Below are 13,932 nucleotides of genomic sequence, written 5' to 3'. Positions count from 1 at the left end.
ACTAAGCCTATGAGCTACGAGTTACAAGATTCCTATCTATGAGTCTTCTAAAGCTTGATTTTGAGCCTTGGTCGGTTCTTTATGAAGACTCTGATTCGAATTTTGATGCTTGCTAGCTGCAGGTGCTGGCTCATTATTCCACGGCTTCTTCGGATCAAGACCGGACACGTAGTGCTCGTGACTTCAGTCATGTCTTGAGCAACTCACATTCCACGGCTTCTTCGGATCAAGACCGGACACGTAGTGCTCTTGACTTCTTCTATATTTGGAATCACTTCCCTCTTTTTTCCTTTTCTTTCTTTTTTTCTTGGATTGAGACTTCTTCTTTGGTCATCTCAAACCCTCGTGCCTCGAGATAAAAACCTTATTCTTGAAGCAACTCGTGCTACCTCTGATTTGAAACTTGAAATGAATTCTGAAATGACTTCCCTCATTCTCCTGGTGGGTGTCTGCTACTGACTAGAGACATGAAATAAATTTCCTTGTTTTCCAGGTGGGCGCTTGATGCTTAAACTTTGAGATGAAGTCCCTTGTTTTCCAGGTGTCACGACCCCAGTTCGCCCTCCGTGAACTATCGTGACGGCACCTAGTCTCTACGACTAGATAAGCCTAACAAATGCGAAAAAGAAATAATTTGCGGAAAGAAAATAATATAAAACCAAAATAACAAAATAAAATAGTATTTAAGATACCGCCTGGCACATAACAGTACAAGAATATCAACCTAGCACTTCCCAAAATCCGGAACCCCATGAATCACAAGCTAAGAGATACATAAGAAGCACTAGCTCCAGAAATGTCTAACAAAAAGGAAATACTGAAGGGCTATACGATTACAGAAAGATAGAAAGGGACTCCTCGGTCTGCGGACGCGGAAGATATACCTCGAAGTCTCTACAGAAGCGCCATGCATCAAGGATGATAAGACTAAGTGGAAGTACCTGGATCACACATGATAAACATGCGCAGAAAGGGCATGAGTACACCACAACGGTACTCAGTAAGTGTCAAGCCTAACCTCGGTCGGGTAGTGACGAGGAAAGTCAGGGCCCTACTGTGGTTAAATGAAATACAAGGTATAACAGTGTAAAAATAAGACAGTATAATAAGTGCAACAGTAAGGAGTAGCACAGAATAGGAAGAACAACATCAACTACTACAAAGCAAAGTAAACACAGAGAGAAATATAACTCAAAAGAGAAATAACAACCGGGGATCTCCCAGGATACCGTCTTGTAGTCTCAAATATAAATATCCAGTGGATCTCCAAAGATACTGTCCTGTAGTCCAACTCATAATGCGAGGGGATCTCCCGGAATACCAATCTGTAGTCCCAAATGTAAATACTCAGTATAGGGGAAATCTACTGGGTGCAGTCCCGTAGTTCCAATGTAAATGTGAAGGGGGATCTCCCGAAATACCGTTACGTAATCCTGAAGTAAACATACAAGGGGATCTCCCGGGATACTGTCCCGTAGTCCCAAAGTAAACACACAACAACAACAAGAAGAATACAAAGTTCAATTCAAATTCCATACCAAGGTAAAATATGAATTTCTAGTATAGCATGTTGCACGTAATCCAAATAAGGCAGTTTGAGCAAGTAAACCAATTAAGTCAATTAGACATGCTTCCCTAAGCTAACAACAGGCTTAAATTGCAAGTAGTATAAACAGGAAAAAGAAACACAATAAAATTACTTAAAGGAAAACCAGATATTTCAACTATTAGCACAAGTACACACTCGTCACCTCACGTACAAGGCATTTCAAGTATCAATAATACCAAATCCTAAGGGGAGTTCCCCCACACAAGGCTAGGCAAGCCACTTACCTCGAACCGGATCAAAATCAACCTGAAACCACATTCTTGCCATGAGTACTTGACTCCAAATGGCCCAAATCCAATCGATATCTCTTTAAAATCCCTCAAAACCTTGCTCAAATCCGAGCTCCCAAGCTCTAGTTTTCACAAAAATGGCTAAACCCTCGATTTTGAAATTAAACATTCTGCCCATGTGTGTTCTTGTTGGCGAACGCGATGCACTAAAGTTCCACTGGCTAGTCTCCCACTTCGCGAACGCAATGCCCTAGCCGCGAACGCGATGATCATTTCTCTTCTCCTACGCGAACGCGAGACTGCCAAGTGAATGCGTAGCCACAAGGTCCTACAGCCTCGCAAATGTGGGAGCTCCTTCGCGAACACGAAGCGTAAATTCTTCACCGACCCCAGCTCCTCTTCGCAAATGCGAGACCCCAGTCGCGAACGCGAAGAAGGAAACCAGAACCGACTGCTGCAACATTTTTCTGCAATTTCTAAGTTCCAAAAATGACCCGTTAAGCATCTGAAACACACCTCGAGGCCCCGGGGCCTCAACTAAACATGCCAACCAATCCTAAAACATCATTCAACCTTGTTCCAATCTTCAGAATGCTCAAAACAACATCAAAACACCAATTAAACAATAAATTCAAGCCTAAGAACTCCAAAAATTCTCAAATTACGCTTTCGATCAAAAAGTTTATCAAACCTCGTCTGAATGACCTGAAATTTTGCAAGCAAGTCAAATTCAACACTACGGAGCTACTCCAACTTACGGAATCCCATTCCGACCCCGATATCAAAATCTCACTATCGAACCAGAAACTTCAAAAATTTAACTTTCGGCATTTCAAGCCTAAATAAGCTACGGACCTCTAAAACATAATCCGAACACTCTCCTAAGCCCGAAATCACCCAACGGAGCTAACGGAACCGACGAAATTCCATTTCGAGGCCATCTTTACACTTCTCCGACTACGATCCAAATTCTAAAGCTTAAGATCTCATTTAGAGATTAAGTGTCCCAAAACACTTCGAAACTCAATACCAAATATCTTGGAGAATCAAAATAGTAGAAACAAACACAGGAAAAGCAGTTAATAGGGGATAGGGGCATAAATTCTTAAAACGGTCGTCCAGGTCGTTACACCAGGTGGGCGCCTGCAACTTAAACTTTGAGATAAATTCCCTTGTTTTCCAGGTGGGCGCCTGCAACTTAAACTTGAAATGAATTCCCTTATTTTCCAGGTGGGCGCCTGCAACTTAAACTTGAAATGAATTCCCTTATTTTCCAGGTGGGCACCTAATGCCAAAACTTGAAATGAATTCCCTTGTTTTCCAGGTGGACGCCCGATGCCAAAACTTGAAATGTATTCCCTTGTTTTCTAGGTGGGCGCCTAATGCCAAAACTTGAAATGTATTTCCTTATTCTCCAAGTGGGCGCCCGATGCCAAAACTTGAAATGAATTCCCTTGTTTTCTAGGTGGACGCCTAATGCCAAAACATGAAATGTATTCCCTTGTTTTCCAGGTGGGCACCTGATGCCAAAACTTGAAATGAATTCCTTTGGTTTCCAGGTGGGCGCCTGATGCCAAAACTTGAAATGCATCCCCTTGTTCTTCAGAAGGGCGCCTGATGCCAAAACTTGAAATGTATTCCCTTGTTTTCCAGGTGGGCGCCTGATGCCAAAACTTGAAATGTATTCCCTTGTTCTCCAGGTTGGCGTCTGATGCCAAAACTTGAAATATATTGTCATGTTCTCCAGGTGGGCGCCTGATGCTGACTTGAAATGAATTCCCTTGAAATTTTCAGCAATTACACAGTCATAATAGAGTTCCAAACGCCGAAATTTCGAACTCGAACAAGACACAAACAGTGACAAGATGAACGAAGGTGGGCACCTGATGCCAAAACTTGAAATGAATTCCTTTGGTTTCCAGGTGGGCGCCTGATGCCAAAACTTGAAATGCATCCCCTTGTTCTTCAGGTGGGCGCCTGATGCCAAAACTTGAAATGTATTCCCTTGTTTTCCAGGTGGGCGCCTGATGCCAAAACTTGAAATGTATTCCCTTGTTCTCCAGGTTGGCGTCTGATGCCAAAACTTGAAATATATTGTCATGTTCTCCAGGTGGGCGCCTGATGCTGACTTGAAATGAATTCCCTTGAAATTTTCAGCAATTACATAGTCATAATAGAGTTCCAAACGCCGAAATTTCGAACTCGAACAAGACACAAGCAGTGACAAGATGAACGAAGTTCCAGAGATTCGGTGAAATATGGACAGAGAACTTTGAACCTGAACCTCGAGCGATGATCCCACTTGAAACCTTTCTGCTTCTCCCCCCTTTTCGAATACTCGCCTCTCAGAACTCCTTTTTCGTGAAGATTTAAGGAAAAGGGGTGACGAGTAGCTGCAGTGAGGTGAAGAAGAAGGAGATCGGATGTTTGGGGAGAGATGGCTAGTTTAAGCGGCTGCTGGGACTCAAGACTAGGGTGCAGAGGTGGTGGGCATCATTTTCCGGCGGGTTTCCGGCTCTTGAGTGGCCTATGGAGGTTGGAATGGGGTTGAGAGGTGAAGGCTAGAGATGGTCTATTGTGTATGTGTGTTAGTTTGGTTTTGATGGAGAAGAAGGTGAAGAAGAAAGAGGTCCTGCGGTTGATTTCGTTTTTTCGTGAGAGATCGAGAGCTGCTCCTAGGTCTTAGGGTGTTTAAGAATATAATAACTAGGGTCTATTTTATCAGAAACGGCTGGTCCTATGTCTAGGAAATTAGGGTTGTTTTTAAGTGTCTTTCTAGGGTTTTAGGATTGGGCTTGGATTATTATGGTCTAGATCTGAATTGGGCCAAATTTTGGCCAAATTAACCTTTTAAATTGGCCCTTTAACTCTACTAGATTAAAAAATATTAATTCCTAAAATAATGACTATACAATTTTGAAATCATTCTTAATAAAATAAATTACTAGAATAAAATTAAATACTAAAAGTGAAATTATTATTTTTTGTATTTTCAAATGTTATAATACTATAAATATAAATATACTACTTGACTTTAAACCTAAAGATAAAAAATATTTGTGTAATTTTTATTTTTTGTGATAAAATAAAGTAAAAAGAGTCAAAACTATTTAAAATGGCGATATTAAACCTAAACTCAATATTTACGCTAACATTGTCATGGGCTGCTTTCCAGACATGCCCCATGACCCCTTGGCCGCGCCCCATGGCGGCCTAGCAAGCCTCACAATGCCTAGCGCCATGGTCGGCCCCGTGGTCTTGGCTGCGCCAAGTGACAAGCGCGCATGCGCCTCTGTCGCCCCACCGATGCCTCTCGCCAGCGCCCAAGGGCTGGCCAATGACAACAGCGCCGCGCGCCCTGACAATGCCGCGCGCGCAGATCCTGATGCCTCGCCAGCGCCCAGCTGCAGGCCCATTCCAGCAGCGCCTCGCGCACAGACCCTGATGCCAAGCACCAGTGCCCAGCCTCAGGCCAGCACATCAAGTGTCGCGCGCGCCCCCATCAACGCGCGCGCAGACCCTGACCCGCAAGACAAAGATGCTGCCATCGGACTTAGTTTTACCTTGTAATAATCTAAGTCCTTTTCATTGTAATCATAGACTAGTTTTCATCATTTTCATTTCAGTGTGCTTCTACAGCTTTATTAGGACTAGTCTTGTAATGTTGGTTTATTTTTTTAAGCATTATTAAGGGGGACCAAACAATCAAACATTTCAATCAACATTTTCTGGTGTCTCTCCCCCTCGACACCGCATCATTGTAATCATCATTTTCAGTCATCAATAAAATCATCATCAGCATTCAAAACCCAATTCTCTCTCAGCTTCCGCAATTGCTCATGACATTGGTTTTCCCGCATGGCACTGACAATCTAGTCTAGCGTGCGGCGAGGACCTCATTGGCGGACAGCAACCGCACTGACATCGGTTGCTTAGCCTTACGTTGCCCTTCCAAAGATCATCAGGAAGGCGTTGCGTAACAGTTGGTATTAGAGCCTAGGCTCGACATCGGACGAGGGAACACATTTGCCATCATCACCATTTCTGACCATGGTGAATCATGGGGAGCGTCTAGCATCCCTAGAAGAGACGGTTGACCGATTACGACCCATCGTGGATACGGTGCCTGATCAAAACAACAACCTAGTGCAAAGGTTGGACGACCTGGACCGCCGAATGCGGCAGGGGGAAAATGACATTGCAAACATCAGTCGTGACTCCGACGAGGACCGACAAATGGCAGCCATTGAAACTGCCAATATTCATGGCAAATTTGAGGACCTCCAACAGGAGCGTGCCGACGATTTAGCCCATCAGCAACATGAGGCAGACAGACTAACTGCCATGTAGCAAACCATAAACGACTTGACAGACAAGCTCAATGTTGTCAATGCTGCCTTACAGAGCCTACTTCAAGAAGGCGACCATCACATCAGGGGTGCAGCAAACCTCACCCCCATTCCACAAAAGCTTAAGATACCGGAGCCAAATCCATACGACGGATCCCGGGATGCTAAAGAAGTGGAAAACTTCATCTTCGACATCGAACAATACTTCGATGTCGTGGGCTATTTGGAAGAATCCAAAAAGGTAGCGACTACTGCCATGTATCTTCAGGGCGATGCCAAACTTTAGTGGCGGGTCAAATACGAAGCCATCAAGGCCGGTGAAGATACTCTTCAGACATGGGACGAATTTAAGGTAGCCATACGCCTGCAGTTCTTTCCCGAAAATGTGGAATACAATGCAAGGAGAAAGCTACGGGACCTCCGCCACACCAAATCAGTGAGGGAGTACGTGCGCGAATTCTCTGCACTCATGCTGAACATACGCGACATGGGGGACAAAGACAAACTCTTCGCATTCATAGAAGGTTTGAAACCTCATGCCCGTATGGAACTACAGCGACAACGGGTAGACACCCTGCCCAAGGCCATTCAAGCTGCAGAATGCCTTGGCGATTATCATTTGGAAACTCAGAACGACAGGCCCCAGCCGTCTGTCCGAGGGGGATTCAACGGGCACCATCCCAGCAATGGTGGCCCAAGCAAAAGTGGGGGAGATCGGAGTGCATCCAAAACTAAGACTCCTCCCTCCAACAGCAACAGTGTTGCATCCATCAACAACAATCAGGGGAGAAAGCCTCCCTCAGAATGCCGTCATTGCAGCGGGGCACATTGGAACAATGAATGCCCAAACATCAAGGTCAATGCTCATCAGACTGTCGAGGATGAGACAGATGCATCAGACACATCCGAAGACGACCAGGTAGGTGCCTTCAATGCAATTGTTGGCTCTATCCCATATGCCTTAGCGGGGACCAGTGCATGTCCTCCTAAGAAAACATCAGTCCCGATCACCAAGAAAGGGAAAGAAAAGATGGACGAAAGACCTCCTAAACAAGCGAGGACCCTAATGTTCGTCGAATTGAAAGTGAACGGCAAGCCCCTTCACGCCTTGATAGACACGGGTGCCACCCACAACTACTTGTCATCAACGCAGGTAGAGCGCCTAGGTCTTGTTGTGCAAAAGAGCAAAGGTCGCGTCAAGGCTATCAACTCACCACCTCAGACATTGGGTGGAACAGCTACAGATGTCCCAGTGAAACTTGGCCCATACAAAGGAAACATCGACCTGCGCATCGCAATCATAGATGACTTCGACATCATAGTGGGTTTGGAGTTCATGAGGCAAACCAACACCATACCGGTACCATTCGCCAACATGCTCCTGATGATGGGAGAAAAAGGGGCCAAGCCCTGCACCATACCATGCTTTCCCATAAAGATGGCCGCTGAAAACATCTCGGCCATGCAGTTGGAGAAGGTAGTCGACAGATATGAACCCCTAGTTCCGACTACCCTTCGCAGCAACAATCAGCCATCATGTCATCGGCCTCAAAAGACTGGTGACGCTCATCATCATGTGAAGACTTGTTAACCATGCCATAAGGACAAGTCGGATCACTCATCACAGCCGGGACCCTCGCAACCATTACATGTCCCTCAGAGACCATGGAAAAGTGTTTCCCTCAGATTCATCACGGGATTGCCCCAAGTCGGCAACCTTGCATCCATCATGGTTGTCATAGATCAATTTTCAAACTATGCAACCTTCATAGCAGCCCCGAAAAATGCATCAGCAAAAGATACAGCTCGACTCTTCTTCTCGCACATTGTCAAACATTGGGGCCTGCCCAAAAACATTGTTAGTAGGCACGACTCACGCTTCACTAGCAACTTTTGGACCCATCTCTTCAGGTGCTTTGGGTCAACATTGAGTCACAACTCAGACATCCATCCCCCATCGGATGGCCAGACAGACCGGTTCGATGACATGCTGGAGGAATATCTTCGCAACTTCGCAACCGGATCACAGAAGCATTGGGTGAAGCTCCTGGATGCTGCTCAACTGTGTTTCAATTCTCAAAAGGACCATCATACAAACAAGAGCCCTTTTGAAATTGTTACCGGATAGCAACCGCTTCTCCCGCAAACGGTGAATGCCTCAACCATGCCGAAATCTCCTCGAGCTGCCAACTTCTCGAGCGAATGGGAGCGCAACATGGAGATAGTGCGGAGCTATCTCATCAGGGCCCAAGAGCGGGCAAAAAGGTTCACCGAACAAAAGCTTTGCTTTGCCCAACATCAACCAGGGGACAAAGTAATGCTATGCATCCCAAAGCGGTACTTGTTTGCAGAAAGGACCCATGACCCTCGGCTGCAACAAAAATACATCGGGCCCCTGCCTATTGAAAAACGCATTGGGAAGTCCACATACCAGGTCAAAACTCCATCCTGGTGGAAGATCCATCCAGTCTTCCACGTCAGCCGCATGCAATCATTGCTTCGCTACAACAGCAAGCTCAAAGAACAGAGAGGCGCAGACCTCCCATCCAACAACCATCAGAAACATCATCATCATCATCATCATCTAAGGCTCCGAGGACGGCGCCAACTCAGGTGGGGGAGAATGTCATGGGCTGCTTTCCAGACATGCCCCATGACCCCTTGGCCGCGCCCCATGGCGGCCTAGCAAGCCTCACAATGCTTAGCGCCATGGTCTTGGCTGCGCCAAGTGACAAGCGCGCATGCGCCTCTGTCGCCCCACCGATGCCTCTCGCCAGCGCCCAAGGGCTGGCCAATGACAACAGCGCCGCGCGCCCTAACAATGCCGCGCGCGCAGATCCTGATGCCTCGCCAGCGCCCAGCTGCAGGCCCATTCCAGCAACGCCTCACGCACAGACCCTGATGCCAAGCACCAGTGCCCAGCCTCAGGCCAGCACATAAAGTGTCGCGCGCGCCCACAGCAACGCGCGCGCAGACCCTGACCCGCAAGACAAAGATGCTGCCATCGGACTTAGTTTTACCTTGTAATAATCTAAGTCCTTTTCATTGTAATCAAAGACTAGTTTTCATCATTTTCATTTCAGTGTGCTTCTACAGCTTTATTAGGACTAGTCTTGTAATGTTGGTTTATTTTTTTTAAGCATTATTAAGGGGGACCAAACAATCAAACATTTCAATCAGCATTTTCTGGTGTCTCTCCCCCTCGACACCGCATCATTGTAATCATCATTTTCAGTCATCAATAAAATCATCATCAGCATTCAAAACCCAATTCTCTCTCAGCTTCCGCAATTGCTCATGACATTGGTTTTCCCTCACGGCACTGACAATCTAGTCTAGCGTGCGGTGAGGACCTCATTGGCGGACAACAACCACACTGACATCGGTTGCTTAGCCTTACGTTGCCCTTCCAAAGATCATCAGGAAGGCGTTGTGTAACAACATGTATGAAATCTTGGGGAGGGTCAAAAATTACATGTCTACAACATTATTTCACAATATTGAAACTAACATATCTCCTTCATTGTAAGGTCAAATGGAGTAATTCAAAAGCCTAACTTGATTGGAATTTCACAAGGAATCCGCTACAGGCATCAAAAGTAAGTTTTGGGATCATTTGACATAAAAAAATGAGGCAGAATAGCTAGACAAAAATACTTAATATCGAAGGTTTGTTTATTTGATCATATTTTGAGTTGGAGAGCTCGGATTTGGACAATTTTTGGAGGCGATTTTAACCATATGAATTGGAATAAGTGTTCTATACTCGATTTTGGTTATATTTCATTAATCCATCTTCGTTTTTGGCATTTAATTAATGATTTCAAAGTAAAATTTGGGGGTTTTGTCTAAAATTTTATAAAGTGAATTTTTGAGTTTTGAACATTGATTTAGATTCGAATTTGAGTGAAACTAGTATGGTTGGACTCGTAATTGAATGGGTTGTCAAATTTTTTGAGTTTTGTCGGGTTTCGAGGTGCGGCCCGTGTTTAACCTTTTAATCGATTTTGGGATTTTGATTAAAGATTCGACCTTTATTGATTGTATTTGTTTCCTTTGGCATTATTTGATGTATTTGAGTTGATTTTGGCTAGTTTCGAGCTGTTCGGAAGTCGGTACGCGTGGGATGTCATTTTTGGAGCATTGTTTCGCTTGCTGGGTATTGTATTTGGCTTGTTCGAGGTAAGTAACACTTCTAATCTTGGTGCTGAGGGTATGAAACCTTGAATTACGTGTTATGTGTTTGGTACTGAGGTGACGCACATGCTAGGTGATGGGCGTGTGAGCGTGCACCATGTGAATTCTGACTCCGTTATTTTTGTGTTGTTGTGTAGTTACCTGATCTTATCTATAACCATGAAATCTCTACGTACTAGATCCATTGAGCTGTGATCCATGTAAGAAACCATGTCTAGGCTACATGCTTATTCTGTTGGGACCCATTGAGGTCATATTGTTGTTGAATTACTTGTTTAAATTGTAATTTCATACTCAGTAATGTTCATTAATTTCATACTTAGTAATGTTCATTAATTTCATATCATATCTCAGTCTCTATTGCTATTTATTGACACATCATATTATCATTTTGGGCTAGTTTCATAGCATTGTGAGCCCGAAAGACTAGAGAGAATGATGACTGAGTGAGACCGAGAGCCTGAGTGTGAGTGATATTATGGCATCGGGCTGTACGTCGTAGCATGTTATATTGATTTATGCCCGGATCTATCTTATTATGGCGCTTGATCTGAAGGAGCCCCTCCGGAGTATGCACATACCCCCAGTGAGTGTGGTTGATTATTTTGAGGGATGGATCTTCCCTGGACATGGATCTTGTCAGAAAAATTTATATACTTGGGGATGGATCTTCCCCACGGACTAGATTTGGCCCTACTCAGTACTAAGTAACTGATGGCCAGTTGATGTATATATTACGGGATGGATCTTCCGGAGTTTGTCCATTCCTTGTGAGTGCAATTACCTATTGAGTGCGATTGTTTAGGGCTGAGAGCCGAGTGAAGAACTATTAAGAAAGACCGAGTGATTGTTGCCTTAAGAGGCTGTATTTGCTTTCATTATTGTTGCACATAATTGCTATATGTCACTGTTTTGAAACTTCTGAGAGATTATATCCGGTTTTTACTTGAACTTGGCATGTATAAAATTGATTTGACTTAAATTGCCGAATTTGAAAGCATTGAGATTACTGAAAATGAACTATAAATATGTAGCTCGTCACTATCTTTCAGTTCCTTATTTACTATTGTTACTTACTGAGTTGGTTGGACTCATGCTATACCTTACACTTCATGTGGAGATCTAGGTATTTCCGGACACAGTGAGCGTTGATATCGTGCACGGTTGATCTTTGGAGATTACGAGGTAGTTGGTCGACGTTCGTAGTCCTTGTTTCTCTTTTCTTATCCTTTCTTTATTTGTATTTTGATCCAAACTTTCATAGACATTTTCTTTTCTAGATTGGTGATGTATAAATGCTCATGAGCTCTGTGACACCCTAATTTGGGATCTATTTTCTGCATTTGTGTTTTGGGTTTTTACCCCATTTTATGAAAACTCTATTTATTCAAAATTTCTTAATTCATTTTTTTGTTAAATGTTAGAAGTATTTTGGAAATGTCGGCTTGCCTAGTACCACGATATGCGCCATCACGACAGGTTAGGATTTGGGTCGTGATAAGTTGGAATCAGAGCCTAGGTTACATAGGTCTCACAAGTCATGAGAATTTTTATTAGAGTCTTGCGAATCAGTGTAGAGACGTCTGTATTTATTTTCGAGAGGTTGTCGAACCCTTATGAAAACTTCACATTATTGAATTCTTGTTGTGCAAATCTATTGATTCTGGTAACTAAACTTCTGTTATTTTATTCTCTCACAGATGGTGAGGACACGTACTATTGGACAAGATGGATGGCCACTAGTACCACCGGCTAGGGCTGTGAGAGGTCGAGCTTGCAGTAGAGGTCACGATAGGGGCAGAGGCACAACTTGTACACTTGTAGACCTACCAGTCGCTCCAACGTAGGAGTAGGTTCCAGATATAGTTAAGCCAGTGGGCCCAGCTCAGGCACCAGTTGTGCCCATCGTGATTCCAGGCCTTCAGGAGGCCTTAGCTCAGATTTTGATTGTGTGCACCAGTCTTGCTCAGGCAGCCATAGTTTCAGCCGTAGCAGCCACTTCTCACGTCGGGGGAGGTACTTAGACTCCCTCCACCCACACGCTAGAGCAGGTGATTCAAGGACTCCATACACCCGGGGGCATTACCAGTTCAACCAGTTGTAGCTGCTCATGCCCATATGGTTCCTATTATGTCTGATGATGAGCAGCAGAGATTGGAGAGGTTTGGGAGACTCAAGCCTCCATCTTTCAGTGGTATAGAGGTGGGGAATGCCTAGTGTTTCTTGGACAGGTGTGAGAGCATTCTCCGTACAGTGGGTATTCTGGAGACCAGTGGGTTCTCGTTCACTACTTTTCGATTCTCTTAGGCTGCCTTTAGTTGGTGGGAGGCTTATGAAAGGCGTAGGCTAGTCGGTGCAGCACCACTTACATAACAAGAGTTCTCCGTTCTCTTCTTGTAGAAGTTTGTGCCTCAATCCTACAAAGAGGAGCTACACAAGTAGTTTGAGAAGCTTCGTTAAGATGACATGTCTGTGATGCAGTACGATATGAGGTTTTCTAAGTTGGTATGTCATGCAGTTTGGTTGGTTCTCACTATTAGGGAGAGGATTAAAAAGTTCATTGATGGCCTCACATATCAGTTGTGGTTGCTTCTAACTCGAGAGAGTGTATCTGGCGCTACTTTTGATGAGGTGGTAAACATTGCTTAACATATAGTTATGATCCGCAGCTAGGAGCGGGTTGAGAGGGAGGACATGTGGCCTCATGGATTGGGTGGTTTTAGTGGTGTTCCTTCTGGGGTTCAGTTCCACTACGACATGGATCGTCCTTACAGGCATGCTCAGATGACTCGACTAGCTCATCATGGTGCATCAATTAGCCATTTCTCTTACATTGCTCACTCAGGCCAGTATTCATTTAGTGCACTACTAGCACAGAGTTATCACCATGCCTCGTCTGCTCAGGTGTTAACGGGTAGTTCCTCGGGATATCAGGAGAAACAGTTCCAATAGAGGAGGGATTGTTTCGAGTGTGGAGATATTGGTCATATCTAGAAAGATTGCGCTAGGTTATTGAGTGGGACTCACAGCAGAGTTCCCAACCAATGATACCAGCACCAGCAGCTACACCACCTATTCAGCCAGCTCGGGGTGGGGCTCAGTCAGCTAGAGGTCGCCCTAGAAAGGGAGGATGATTAGGTGACGGTCAGGCCCGATTCTATTCTCTTCCTACCAAACCATATGCCTTTGCTTCAGATGCAGTGATCACATGTATTGTCTCAGTTTTCCACATGGATGCCTCTGTATTATTTGACCCTAGTTCCACTTATTCGTATGTATCATCGTATTTTGCTCATTATCTGGATATTCCCCATGTGTACCTAGTTTCATCTGTTCATGTATCTATACTGGTGGGCGATACTATTATTGTGGATTGTGTATATTGGTCGTGTGTAGTGACTGTTGGGGGATTGAAAACTAGAGTTGATCTCTTGTTGCTTAGTATGGTTGATTTAGATGTGATCTTAGGTATGGATTGGTTGTCTCCGTGTCATGATATTCTAGATTGTCACACTAAGACCGTGACGTTGGCGATGCCGGGATTGCC

This window comes from Nicotiana tabacum, chromosome 11, assembly GCF_000715075.1.
Source record: "Nicotiana tabacum cultivar K326 chromosome 11, ASM71507v2, whole genome shotgun sequence".
Classification (NCBI taxonomy): domain Eukaryota; kingdom Viridiplantae; phylum Streptophyta; class Magnoliopsida; order Solanales; family Solanaceae; genus Nicotiana; species Nicotiana tabacum.
Note: the sequence above shows the minus strand (reverse complement) of the source record.